The sequence below is a fragment of the Phascolarctos cinereus genome, unplaced genomic scaffold, assembly GCF_003287225.1.
Source record: "Phascolarctos cinereus isolate Bilbo 61053 unplaced genomic scaffold, phaCin_HiC Scaffold_2;HRSCAF=192, whole genome shotgun sequence".
Taxonomy (NCBI): domain Eukaryota; kingdom Metazoa; phylum Chordata; class Mammalia; order Diprotodontia; family Phascolarctidae; genus Phascolarctos; species Phascolarctos cinereus.
In genome coordinates, this window is record NW_027555625.1 from 223884379 (window position 1) to 223897952 (window position 13574).

General features: G+C 34.2%; 1 protein-coding gene across 11 annotated transcripts in view; it reads right to left on the bottom strand.

Annotated features, from left to right (window-relative positions):
- The window catches only part of NCOA1 (nuclear receptor coactivator 1), a 213862-nt gene that overhangs the window by 138216 nt on the left and 62072 nt on the right, over positions 1-13574 (bottom strand). For 8 of the 11 annotated variants that reach the window (XM_078149819.1, XM_020983963.2, XM_020983969.2 and 5 more), the window contains one exon: positions 3052-3192. The exons of the other annotated variants lie outside the window; for them this stretch is intronic. The gene's annotated coding sequence lies outside the window, so the exon portion shown is untranslated. The remainder of the gene's footprint in view (positions 1-3051; positions 3193-13574) is intronic. 11 annotated transcript variants of the gene reach the window in all.

The window sequence follows — 13574 nt, forward strand, 5'->3', positions numbered from 1 at the left end:
GCTTATGAGCAACAAAATAACTAAAAGGCAAATCAAGATCAGAAGGAAAAGCAACAAAGGAAATGGATAATCCACAAAAAAACTAATCTACCTGATACATAAAATGACCTTCAATTCTAAAAGGCTCTTGTACCTTCATATATTTTCTAATTTTATTTTATAAATGAATGTATACATTCAAAGAAAAAACAACTTGTAATTGATCTTTAGCCTTGTAAGGTGACAAAAACAGCAAATAGGCATATAAATACAAAATGATCTACTATAAAAGAGACACAGAGCAATTTATAACCTTAAATCACAGCTATGATAAGTAAAGTCTTCATGTCATGTAAATATTCATCACTTTGACTCAGACAAGCATGACCCTACTGCCAACATTCTGTGATGTAAAACTGAACTTAGCAACAAAAAGTCTGATTGAGATTCAGGTTCCAAAAAATGGTTTTTTAAAAAATGATATTTTAAAAATCAATATAAATATACTTAATATGGAGGTGGGAGAAAGGAGAGTATGAAAGAAGAGGGAAAGAATAAGAATCATTGTATAATTCATAATATAATTTTTATTACTTGACTGCCACAAGTACATATATATTTAAAGCCCTGACCTGTCAATCAATAATAATTTATTAAGCACCCACTGGGGGTTACAGAGCAATGTGAAATGGACCCTATTCTCAAGCAGTATACAATCTATATGCAAAATGGATAGAATGGGGACGGGGAGGGGTTAAGGAGAAAATGTGTGTTTATGTATGTATGGGGGTGAAACTAGCAATTTGGGGGATCAGAAAAGGTTTCTATTCCCCTTTTAATTACACATGCTTCATCAAACCTTTTTTTAAAGTTTATTTACTTCTATAAAGAAATGGGGGAGAGGAATTCTCAAGACATTTAAGATGAATGCATTTTGTATTAAATAGCCCTTATTTCTAGTACTAATTTCTTATATAATAGTCATATAACAATTCTCTAAACAGAAAACGAAGATCAAATTTTTCTCTAAACAGTCCAGTGTGAGTTACAAACTAAAAAGAAGTTACTATGCCTTTAATACTAGGCCCAATAAACCTGACATTTATTAATAAAATCAATTATTTTGAATTGCATGACAAAAACACCAATGACTAAGTCAAATGAAAGATTTATTTTTTTCATATTATAAATTTTGCCCCCAAACTGAAGAGCCTTGGCTGACATGTTAGCATTAATTATAAATAATGCTCTTAGAACTTCATCTATCTCTTGCTGAGAAGTTTAGGCAGATTTTGTATGTCACATGCTTCCCTGAAAAGATTTTTTTTTGCTTCTATCTACCACCTTAGTTTATCTCAATAATAAATCCAACAAGCCCTAAAATTTTTACGTACATTAATTCAATTATCTTTGTAGAGGGCAAAAAGTAGCAAGAATTAAAACCATTTTAGAGTTTGAAAAACATATGATGAGCTAGTGAAGCAGAGGACGGATCAAAGAATAAGACTACAATATGCTGATTGCCAATCCATTATACAATTTCTAGAACACATTACCTGGATGTTTTTGTTATTATTGTTTGTGATGCAGATATAGTTAGACCCTCAAAATTCTGTTCTCTAAGATTTCTTGATTCAACATCTTTCATTTTAATGACTCCCTCAATCTCCAAGCATACTTTTAATAATCACATTGATTAGTTAACTCATTTGCCTATCAAATAAAAATCAATAACGTTACCTTAAAATCTTTCATATGTCTTTTATTCTGCAGACGCTAAATAATGTTGCAAATGAATTAGGAAATCACACCAAAGTATAACAAAGGCCCACAATCTAAAGCTTGTTTTGTTCTAAAAACTAATGAGAATAGAAGAGTCAATTGCTAGACAAGTAGCAATTTCTAAAAATTGTATTTCTAAAAATTTTTTTTGAAACTCTAACTTTTCTGTCAAGGCTTCCCACCACACTCAATATCACCAAATCCATTTTTTCTTCTAAATAGAGACTCTAAACCTTAATCAAGCTAATTTGCTTGCATCCGAATCAATAAACATTTATTAAGTGCTGATGATTATGTACACACATTGTGTTAGGTCCTAAAGAAACAAAGATAAAAAAACCAAACAACAAAAACCTCTCTACCACCAGGAAGCTTACATTTTATCAGAAGAAAAACGTAAACCCACACATGAATCTTTGACCCACACATGACATATCATTCCTACTTTCCTTAAGAATCAACATATTCCTTTAAAGTTCAGTTTTACACTTCCAGAAAGTTTTCCATGATTAACTCCATATGATTTTAATTACTGCATATATTCTTTCCCACCAGGAATCATCTATTCAGCCTGCATTATATTAACTTGGCATTTGAACTCAATGACTCTCCAGTTTTTCTTAACTGCTATTTTCAAAGTTATTATCAAGTTTGTTTCGTACATGATGTCTTCATATATTCATAATTTTCATTCACTTAGAAGAAACAATAGGACCACAGATTTAGGGCTAGACGTCTCAGAAGTCATCTAATTCAATCCATTTGTCTTCTAGATAATGAAACTAAAACCCAGAGGTTAAGTGACTTGCCCAAGGTCACACAGGTAGTAAGTGATAAGGCCCAGGAGAAGTCAAACTCTGGACCTCTGACTCTAAATACAGCATTCTTTTACATAAAGTACATTATCATATTTTCTTTGAGCCTGTTTTTGCATTAAAATGCTTACAAAGAGTCACCTAATATACTTTTCCATAAATCCTTACCATGAAATTATATATTTTGTAGCTATTTTGTAAATACTTGGACCATATGTCCCAAATTCTCCAGGACAGGCTCAACTTCAGGAATAAAAAAATTTAGTTTTATCGAACACAAGTAACATATTTTTGTGTCCTGATTTGAGGCGAATGGCTATTTTATTCCTAATACATTCCAAATGTCTTGGCTGAAAGGAATTTCTTTATTTATTTACTTATTGATTGACTGAGGTAATAGTCATGAAGTGATCAATAATTTTCCCACTATAAAATATAGAGAAGACTCTTCAATATAGAGACTTATAATACACACCAGGGAGACTTCTTTGTTCATAATGAAGATGCAGAACAGTTAAGGTCAATTGAAATACTCCTGAGGAATGGAGAAAAGATGTTTTTCAGAGAAGACTTTAATCTTTGAAGTCTCTTTATTTGGGGCCAACTGCAAAAGCAACTGAAAGAAATGAGAATGTCACAAAAAAGTAGAAATTAACCACAAAATATTTTTTCAGTCAACAAGCATTTATTAGTGCATTCTATATGCAAATTATAGTAGTAATAGTAGTAGTAGTAGTAATAGTAGTAGTAGTAGTAGTAATAGCAGCTAACATTTATATAGCACTTACTATGCGCCAGGCACTATGCTAACACTTTATAATTATTAGCTCATCTGAGCCTCACAACAACCCTGAAAGGTAGGTGCTATTATCCCCATTTTAACGAAGAGAAAACTGAGGCAAAGGTTAAATGACTTGCCCAGAGTCACATAGCTAGTAAGTGTCTGAGGTCAATTTGAACTCAGCTTTTCTTGACTCCAGGCCCGGCACTCTATCCATTGCAACACCTTGCTACCCCAACCAGAGGCACACAAAGAAAGGCAAACATGCAGTCCTCTGCTCTTAAGGTGGCCACATTTTACTGGCAGAAACAATATGCAAATAACCATGTGAATACAAGATATTTACACTGTAAATGATCCTGGAGGTAACTAAGACTCATTAGAGTTCACTGTGTACAGAGGGTGACAAACCCACCTAATTAGTTCAATTACAACTTTTTCAAAAACTAAAATCTAGTAGAACTCTGGCCTTGGAGTCAGGAGGACCTGAGTTCAAATTTAGCTTCAGACACTTGACACTAGCTGTGTGACCCTGGGCAAGCTATTTAACCCCAACTGCCTCACCAAAAAGCAAATAAAATAAAATAAAATAAAATCTTGTCAGATTACAGCAATTTATCCAAGAAATCATTATGATCAAGCTAATTTTTACCAGGGATGTAAAAATGGTTCAACGTTAAGAAAATAATCAGCGTAATCAATCATATTAAAAACAGAAACATCCAAAACCATATAAATAAAACAGAAAAGGCCTTTGACAAAACATAAAATAAATTTTTACTAAGAACCATATAAAGTATTAGCATAGAGGGATCTCTTTTAATGACAAAAGTATCTATCTAAAACAAGTAGCAATCATATAACGCTTTCATCAAAGTTTTGGACTACACAATAGGATCACAAAAATCAATATAGTATTCCTATATATGAAAATCTAGGAGGCAAAAATAGAGAAATCCCATTTTAAAGTAACTACAAGATGCTTAAAATATTTGGGAGTAAGTACACCAAAGCACATTCAACAGTTTTATAGATTCAATTATAAAATGTTACTTAAAAATAGAAGTACTATGGGGCAGCCAGGTGGCACAGTGAATAGAGTTCTGGCCTTGGAGTCAGGAGGACCTGAGTTCAAATCCAGCCTCAGACACTTAACACTTACTAGCTGTGTGACGCTTAACCCCAATCGCCTCACCAAAAAGAAAAAAACAAAACAAAAAAATAGTAGTAATAATAAGAATAACAACTTAAATAGCTGAAAGTAAGTTCATTATTCATGACTGAGATGTACCAAAGTAATAAAAATGGAAAGCACCTAGTATAGTATCTTAAACACTCTCTCTGGACCTCAGTTTCAACAGCTCCAGGTACCTTCCAGCTCTAAAGCCAATAATAATATAATTTTGCATATGTTACAATTAATCATTAGGTAATTTTTTAAGACATTTTAGACTCCATAATGAAGACATGACATAAACCCAAAGCACCCTACTAACATTTGAGAAATACTCTAAGTCTTATCAGCAATTTCTACATATGGCTAATCTCATCTACTTTATATTAATTCTTATGATCTATAATTTCAGACAAAGATATTTCTTTACCTTGTCCCTAGATTACGGATTTATGCATTGTTTAGAACTTTCATTCATCTATGCATTCAGCATAGGATCTATCATATAAAATTACTTTTTCTGACACTTTCCTTTTCACTTTCTAATTAGTAACTACGTATTATGACTCTTAAAATACATAAATTATATTTATTCAATGAGAACAAATGGAGTTTTAATTCTACATACTGCTTTTAATGCTTCATTACCTGACTTAAGAATTTAAGAATTCTTCATTACCAAACTGGAAATGTAAACTGGTAGTGGGAAGAGGGTTGAGTTAGTTTTGCAGAAATGGATATCCCTTTCCCACTAGATCTAAAACTGCTAATTTCTTATGTTATTCCCTCCACCCTCAATCCAGAAAGAAGGTTAAAAAACAATTTACACTGGATTTCATTATTTGTTACTACCTTCTTGGAAGCGAGGTAGGCAGTATAATGGATAGAGCAGCAGGTTTGCAGTTAGGAAGACCTGAATTCCAATGTGACCTCAGACATTTACTAGCTGTATGACTCTGGGTAGGTCACTTAAACCTCTGTGTGCCTCAGTTTCCTCAACTTTAAAATAGGGAACATCTACCTCACAGATTTGTTTTGCAGATCACATGCAATAATATCTGTGAAGTGATTAGCATAGTGCTTGAGAGTAGATATTTGATAAATGCTTGTTCCCTTCCCTTCTTTTCATTCCCTTTCTTGGCCTGTAACCATTTTTCAAATTCAATGGAACCCAAATTTCGTATCAGTAGTTCAAATTTAAAGATTTGAAAGAGGATCACATAGTAAGATCCTTGGTTTGTTCTTTTTTATATATGTAGCTGAACTTTTTCAAGGAGAGCTCCTACAGAAGCATTATTTACTAATATTGTTAGACTTATGGCAATAAGACTGGAAGGTCCTTAATATTGAACCCAGTGCTTTTCCCTTAAAAAAAGCAAAGAAAATGTCCTCAAAACTTAATAGCTCCAAGGGACTAAAGTTTGTGCCTTCCCAGTCACTTAAGGCATAAAAGCCTAGCATGTGACTTCTACTTCAGTGCAAGCCGACACATCCTTCTGACCAATTATGCCATCATGGCAAATGAGAGCAGGGGAGCTGTGCCCAACTGAAGTAAAGCTTTATATATGATAAATATCCTTCCCATGCCATTGTTGAGTAAGTTTCTAAAATAAGTTTCTTTTAAAAATGGTGAATGGTCTACAAGTATTTCAATCCATTCTGATCCCAAGCCTAAACAACTGTACCCAACCAGAGGCAAGCCTGGCCCAGAACACCTTCATTGACACCCTACTCAGATATTTCATCATGGCAGGAGATAACTTATGATTCTCAAAGGCTATACAAGTAGACCACAAGCTTATAGCAGATCTTACCAAGATGTCAAGGACTTTAATCAAAGGCCTTTGTAATTTAGTAATCTTTAAGTAGCTCCAAAGGAACAGGTTTCTGGCTATTTGCTTATTTGTGTATTCTTCGAGCTATGAAATCCCACATTTAGCTCAAATTATCCCCAAACTTGCTTTGAAAATGGGTACACACAAATGCAATATGGCAAAGTCTGAGCTGTCCCTTGCCATTTCTTCAAAATTCTAGCTCCCCATCATGTCTCTGATATCTAAAGAAAAGGATTCCAACTATATCTTTTATTCATTTTTATATATCAGTACATATCAAGTCACTGTCAAATTATGCTATTTCTTTCTCCAACAGCTTACATTGGAATTTGCTTATTGTTCTTATCAAACCAAGCTAGGTGATTTTCTAATAATTAGAGATATAAAAAAAATTGAATGGGCTGTCAATGTGATGTGATGCCACTAATCACTCAGGGTATCAAGAGCCAGTGCAGATGGAGTAATAAAGAAAATAAGGATCTATGCTGTAACAAGGGCTAAACACTATCAAAGTTTGTGAGCATCCCCTTAGTGCTTCATGGACCAAGAATAACACAAAAAATTAGAAGAAATGCACACACAAGATAAACATGGAGACAAGAACGTGGAGACAGAAAAATGAGAAAAACAGAACAAAAGGAAAAACAAATATAAAGAAACAAGATACAAAATGATCTGAGGTTATATATTTGTTGAGGTATGGTGGTAGAAAAAGCACATTATACCTAAAAATCAGAAGACAAGCTCTGTTCAAAGTTCTGAAACATTATAATCTTAAGCAAGTCATTCTGACATTGTAAAGACATGTGTGACTTACCAGGAGGCCCTAGATGCAGCAGCTGACTACAGCTGAGACTCATCTTGAAGATTTCAAAACCTCAAAGGCCACTGTGGTCCAAATATACCTAAACAGAAATCCCCCTGCAACATACCCAATGAGTGGTTAACTAGCTTCTACATGAAGCTACTTAATGAAGAAGAATGAACTACATTTCTGAGACAACCCATTCTATTTTTTCATATCTCTAAATATTAGAATTTTCTTACAACCAACCAATATATGCTTCTCCACAACTTCCAAAAGTTAGAACTATTCCAGTTCCACAATCTGGAACCAAGCAGAACAGGTCTACTCCTGATTGCATATGACTGCCTTTCAAATACATGACGATAGCTACTATTTCTGCACCCATCACCCAGTTTTTTCTTCTCCTGGGTAAACATCCCCAGTTCCTTCAACCAGTCCTAAAATGGCAAACTCTCCCATCTCCTTGTCACATTGGTTTCTCAGAATGGAATACCACCATCTAGATATGGTTGGTCTTGGCCAAAATACAATGTTTAATACCTTCCTTGTTCTGACCAAAACACCTCTCTCTTCATACTAAGCTTGCATGCAGTTCATTAAACCTCCAAATCTTTTAGAATACTACAGTCTAACCCTACCTCCAACTTGTACTCAGGCTGTCAACTTTTTTGTTCAGGAATGAGAGCAATAAAACAACACACACACACACACACACACACACACACACACACTCTCTCTCTCTCTCTCTCTCTCTCTCTCTCTCTCTCTCTCTCTCTCTCTCTCTCTCTCTCATGCACTCTCGCTCTCTTTCTCAATTTTTTTTTTCCGGTGAGGCAATTGGGGTTAAGTGACTTGCCCAGGGTCACACAGCTAGTGTCAAATGTCTGAGACCAGATTTGAATTCAGGTCCTCCTAACTCCAAGGTCAGAGCTCTATCCACTGCCCCTCTCTTTCTCAATTTAAAAGGCTACTAGTCCACCCTGCTCCTTGGAATGACAAACTAGTAACTATTTGCTCAAAAGCTCAAATTTTTTTGACCTGCTAATTGGCTTTTATTACCCTCCAGCTCTGAATTTAAATTGTTGCACTTTCCTGATATTCAGATCCAATTAACTCACCTTTTCTCACTATGTTACTAAGATATGGAGACTGCTGATTTATCTCAAGATATATTTATTGCCTCTGGCAGCTATTACAAAAAGTAGGGTTATAGAATTACAGGGATTTCAGTATATGTAATGAATAGATCACTGGATTTGGAGTCAAAAGTCTGGGTTTGAATCTCACATCTGATATACTTCCTAGCTTTATGACCATTAGCAAATGACTCAACTATTCAGTACATAACTGTCCTAAAGCTGTAAAACAGAAGTACTTACAATATCTATTAAAGGATAATTATGAAAAAAAAAACCTCTACAAACCTCTAAGTGCTTTATAAAAGAGTTACTATTAGAAAAGCATTTTACACTTAAAGCTATTCAGAGCACATTATATGAGAAGTATCAACACTCCCATTCACAGCTGTCTACTAGAAATACCCACAGTGTTAACGTAGTTAACCCATCATCTGCAAGCTCACATATGGAAGCAAGTGTCTAAAAAGGTACCTAGTCTAGGACCCTCAAGTGGAGAAGGAAGGAAAAAGTAACAGGGGCAAAGGCAACAGAGATTCAGGGTTAAAGGCTTCTGGTAATCGGTTAGGGTTAGACCTCTAACCCTAATTGCTCCAAAGATGGAAAAATTACGTTCTTTTCTTCCTCTTTTTTCATTTTAATTCTTTGTTATAAAGAGGAGGAGAGAAGGGGACAGAAATAGAGAAGAATTTGGATGATGTAAAAACCGAAGGTAACTAAAAATCTAAAATATATCTCTATATATAATATCTAAAAATAAAAAGCTGCTTCTGTATAGGTTTCTATTATCATATTTCAATGAAATCTGTCATAAGGACGTTACTAAGGAAAAACATGAAAATAAATTAAACTGGAATAATTTTTCAATTAATCTAACTTTCAATTACTTTTAAAAATGTTTTATTGGGCCAGCTAGGTTGCGCAGTGGTTAGAGCATGGGCCCTGAAGTCAGGAGGACCTGAGTTCAAATCCAGCCTCAGACCAAACACTTGACACTTACTAGCTGTGTGACCCTGGGCAAGTCACTTAACCCCAATTGCCTAAAAACAAAAAAACAAAAAAAATTGTTTTATTTATAAATTACAATAATATATTAATTTTTAGATGACTACAGTTCATATAACCTTTAGTTAGGTCTGCAAAGACAAAAGTGGGGAGCTTATCATGAAAACTATCCCATTATTTGTTCCTATTCTCCAATCACTGGATAATTTGGCAAACTTCATTGAGATAAAGAATTGATGGCTAAAATGAGATAAGGAATAAGACTCTTATTGGAATCTTTCTGAATTTAACTAGAATTCATCTATAATTGAAATGACAAAGAGTAAGTAACAAGCAGCAATCAAGCCATGACATAATAGTGCTAAGACCAAAATAAGGCCAAAGGAATACTTGTTGAATTCTGATCTCCTGCCTTTAAAGCAAGAAAAAAGATTATCTTCCAAAGAATAAGCTCTGAAGAATTATTATATCTCAATTGACACCATCATCAGTCCTCTCAGAGAAGCAGAAATAGGATTAGGAAACCCAGGATTGATTGATTTATTTTTGGTGAAGCAACTGGGGTTAAGTGACTTGCCCAGGGGTCACATAGCTAGTAAGTATTAAATGTCAGGCCTGAGGTAGGATTTGAACTCAGGTCCTCCTGGCTCCAGGCCTGGTGTTCTATCTACTGTACCACCTAGCTGCCCCCACAGGATTTATTTAAGCTCTATTTTTTGCAACACTGTGTATAAGCAAATACTTAAAAATTGGTATTTTATGAAACTCAATGCTCCAATTTTGAAATCATACCACTACACAATGTTTAAATGCCAACTTCTTGAAAAATCAGTTTTAATATGTGCATGGTGGGCAAATCTATTAAATTATAACTTCCAATAAGAAGGAAATACATACACCTCACTTAACTGCAATTAATCCGGCTCTGCAGAACCTTTCTTTACCACCCCAACCGGAACCCAGGTCAAATCTCTTCGTCTTAAGCTTCTATAGGACTTACTCCTTTATACACATTCATCTAGCAATTAATCAAGTACGGCTGCTTTGTTTCCTCTCTCCCATTAGGATTATGACCTATTATCATGTACTGTGAATTATCTTTTTACATATCTATGTAGCATTAACCATTCATGCTGTTTTGTATCTTGAAATATCCAATACAATGTCTTTATGTAATCAGCGTGCATTTTTAAATTTGATATGACAGAATATTTATTTTAACTAGGATTCCCTAATGGGAATTTTTCCTCTAATTTAACTGTTATGAACTCTTAATAAATGTTTGTTGAATTTACTAAGAAAAAGAACAACCACAGAGTAATTCTGAATACAGAATAAACCTTTAAGATAGGACAAACCACGTACTTGTTAAGAGCGGGCCAATTTAGTTTAAGCATAGATAGGGATTCTTAACCGTTTTTGTGTCATGGACCCCCCCCCCCTTTGGCAGTCTTGTGAAGCCTATGGACCTCATCTCAGAAAAATGTTTTAAATGCACAAAATAAAACACACAGGTTTACAAAGGAAATCAACTATATTGAAATACAGTTACAAAAAAAATTTTTTTTAATTCCCAGACTCCCTTGGAGTCCAGACACCAGTTTAAGAACCCCTGGCTTAGAGTATGTGGAAGGAAATAGTGTGCGATAAAGAGATATAATCTTCCTTTATGAATTAAGGCAAAGATTAATTAATTAATTAAGAGGTGACAAAAATTAGAAAGGCAAACTGGAAAAGGGAAAAATTAGCATGAGGTTACAACAATAGACGGCAATAAGAGTTTATGTGATATAAGGCAAAACAGAAGGGGATGGATGAGAACTATTTTTCAAGAAGACTCAACAAAAACACCTTCACTTCCTTGATCCAAATTCTACTTATCCATCTAGACCCAGTTTAAGACCTATCTTATCAGCAAAGTTTTACTTGACCAAGCCAACCCACAACCATTTCTCACTTTTCACAATTATTTTTGCGCTTGTTTATCACAAAACTTTTCTGAATTTCATCTAAAATCTAATATTGCCACCAGACTGCAAGTACCTACCATTTGTATCCTCTACAGCAAATATCACAGTACTTACTTATCAGATATTCAACAAATATTTATTATGAATTAAATCTAGCATTTTTAAAGTGGGGGAGAAAAAGCCTAGAAAGATGATTAGATGACTTCAAGATCAGTGGGGTTTTTTGGCCACACAGCAAATGATCTCAAATTTTTCCTTTTTTAAATTGGGGTCTTTAGAAAAATGAGGAAATTATGTTTACAGAATCACAGAATGTCAGAGATGGAAAAAACCATATAGGTCATTTACTTCACCCCACACCTGCATAAGAAATCCCTCTAGAATAGCTGAAATAAATGGAAATCTAGCCTCTGGTGAAGAACTTCATCAATAGGAGACCCCACTATGTTCCAAAACATCTCGTTTTCCTTTTGCACAATTCTAACCACTAAGATCTTTTTATTGCATCAAGTCAAAATCTGCCTCTGTAATTTTTACCCATTTCTTCCTAGAAAAACCAAGTCTAATATTTCCACATGAATGATCTCCAAAGACTAGAAAATAACAATGAACTTACCTTTCTCACATCCACTTCAATCATCTTTTCTTTGGACTAAATATTCCCAGTCCCTTCAACAGATATATGATATCGTCACTAGCTCAATCATCATCCTAGTCAAAATGTGACACAGAACTACAAACAATTCTCTAGGTACAGCCAGATCAAAGAAAACTATAGCAGAAATATTACCTTCCTTATCCTGAATATTTTATTTTTCTTAATATAGCCTAAAATCAAATTACCATTTTGGCTACCATATCACATTGCTGAGTAGGAGATAAACTACACAGCAAATATCTGTAGAAACGCTTGCAGATATCTGATTGACTTGGAGTGGAGAAGAAGAGAGTGAGTAGACTAGACAGAAAAAAAAGGGAGATGGGAGGAAGCAAAACTACTGAATATATGGTGTTCTCTGTTGAGTTTCTACAATTTTCTTTTTAATTTTTTTTTTAATTAGCAGAACAAAAATCCATGGAACCTATGATTTCTGTCTTTGCCCTGAAGGGCTAATTGTGGCACTGCAAGTCTGCAGTATGATGAAATGGAAAAGAACACTGGACCTTAAGTCAAAAGATCTAGATTCCAGTCCCAGTTCTAACCCATATTAGCTATGTGACCTTCAGCAGTCCATAATAAATTCTTCTTTAAAATGGAGAGAATACACTATGTAACACAGGGCATGCCCTAAGGATCAAAGAAGTAGTGCTTTACATAGCACTCCCTCTACCATTGTAAATTGTTATTGTTGCTAAAATAGGTGGAAATCTAACTATAAAATACTGGTTATTAATAGCATTTATAACTTCCTAGAAGTCTGAGGAGTAAGGCTCACCATATACAATCTTGATAAAACACAAATCAGAAATTTCAATTATGCTTCAAGAGATAAATATTACTTGCATCTCTAATTAAAGTCTAAGGAGCCATAAACACTGCACTTAAAATAACTTCTTCAGTTTGACAACCTTTGCAGAGTTTGGAAGACTTGTATCGGCTTCAACAATTCAATCAAGATTTCACAAAAGTCTCTTAGAAACCCCATAAATTCAGTAAGGAAAAGAGTGCACAAGCCACAGCCAATTTACATCTCTACTTGGAAAGGTACCATAGTAGCTCTGTAAATTTACTTAGCAAAATGGTCCTGATAAATGAGAAATCCAGACAGTTAGGAACCAGATATGGTAACTTTCTATTTGTGAAATTCCTCATTTCAGTGAATTATATTAAAAAAGCAAACACTGATAATTCTACATTTTAAATAAATTCATATTCTATTTTAAACATTTTTCTTCTAAATATTTAACTTCAATTAAAGTCACAAACCAGTTACAAGAGACTAAAGTACAAAGATTTTAATTTTTCAAATGCTAAAACCTTGATGATTTAAGGTGCTGCACCAAAAAAAGAAAAGTGGCATGACATAATTTTAGCTCCTACCATTCTAATCAACAATAATGAATTTTGGCTACTTTTTTTTTTAGCAACAGTCTGACTTTAGGCGCATATAATTGATTATAACAGAAAAAATCCATACTATTTTTAGAGGTGAAAATGAAAGTCTGGGAATTGTGAGTTCTGAGACATAGTGAAAGAAATATGATTTATACAATTCTGTAGAGGCCAATTAAAAAGCAGGCAAAACAATACCAGTGCTGAGGTGCTATAAATCATCTTCAGACCAGAAA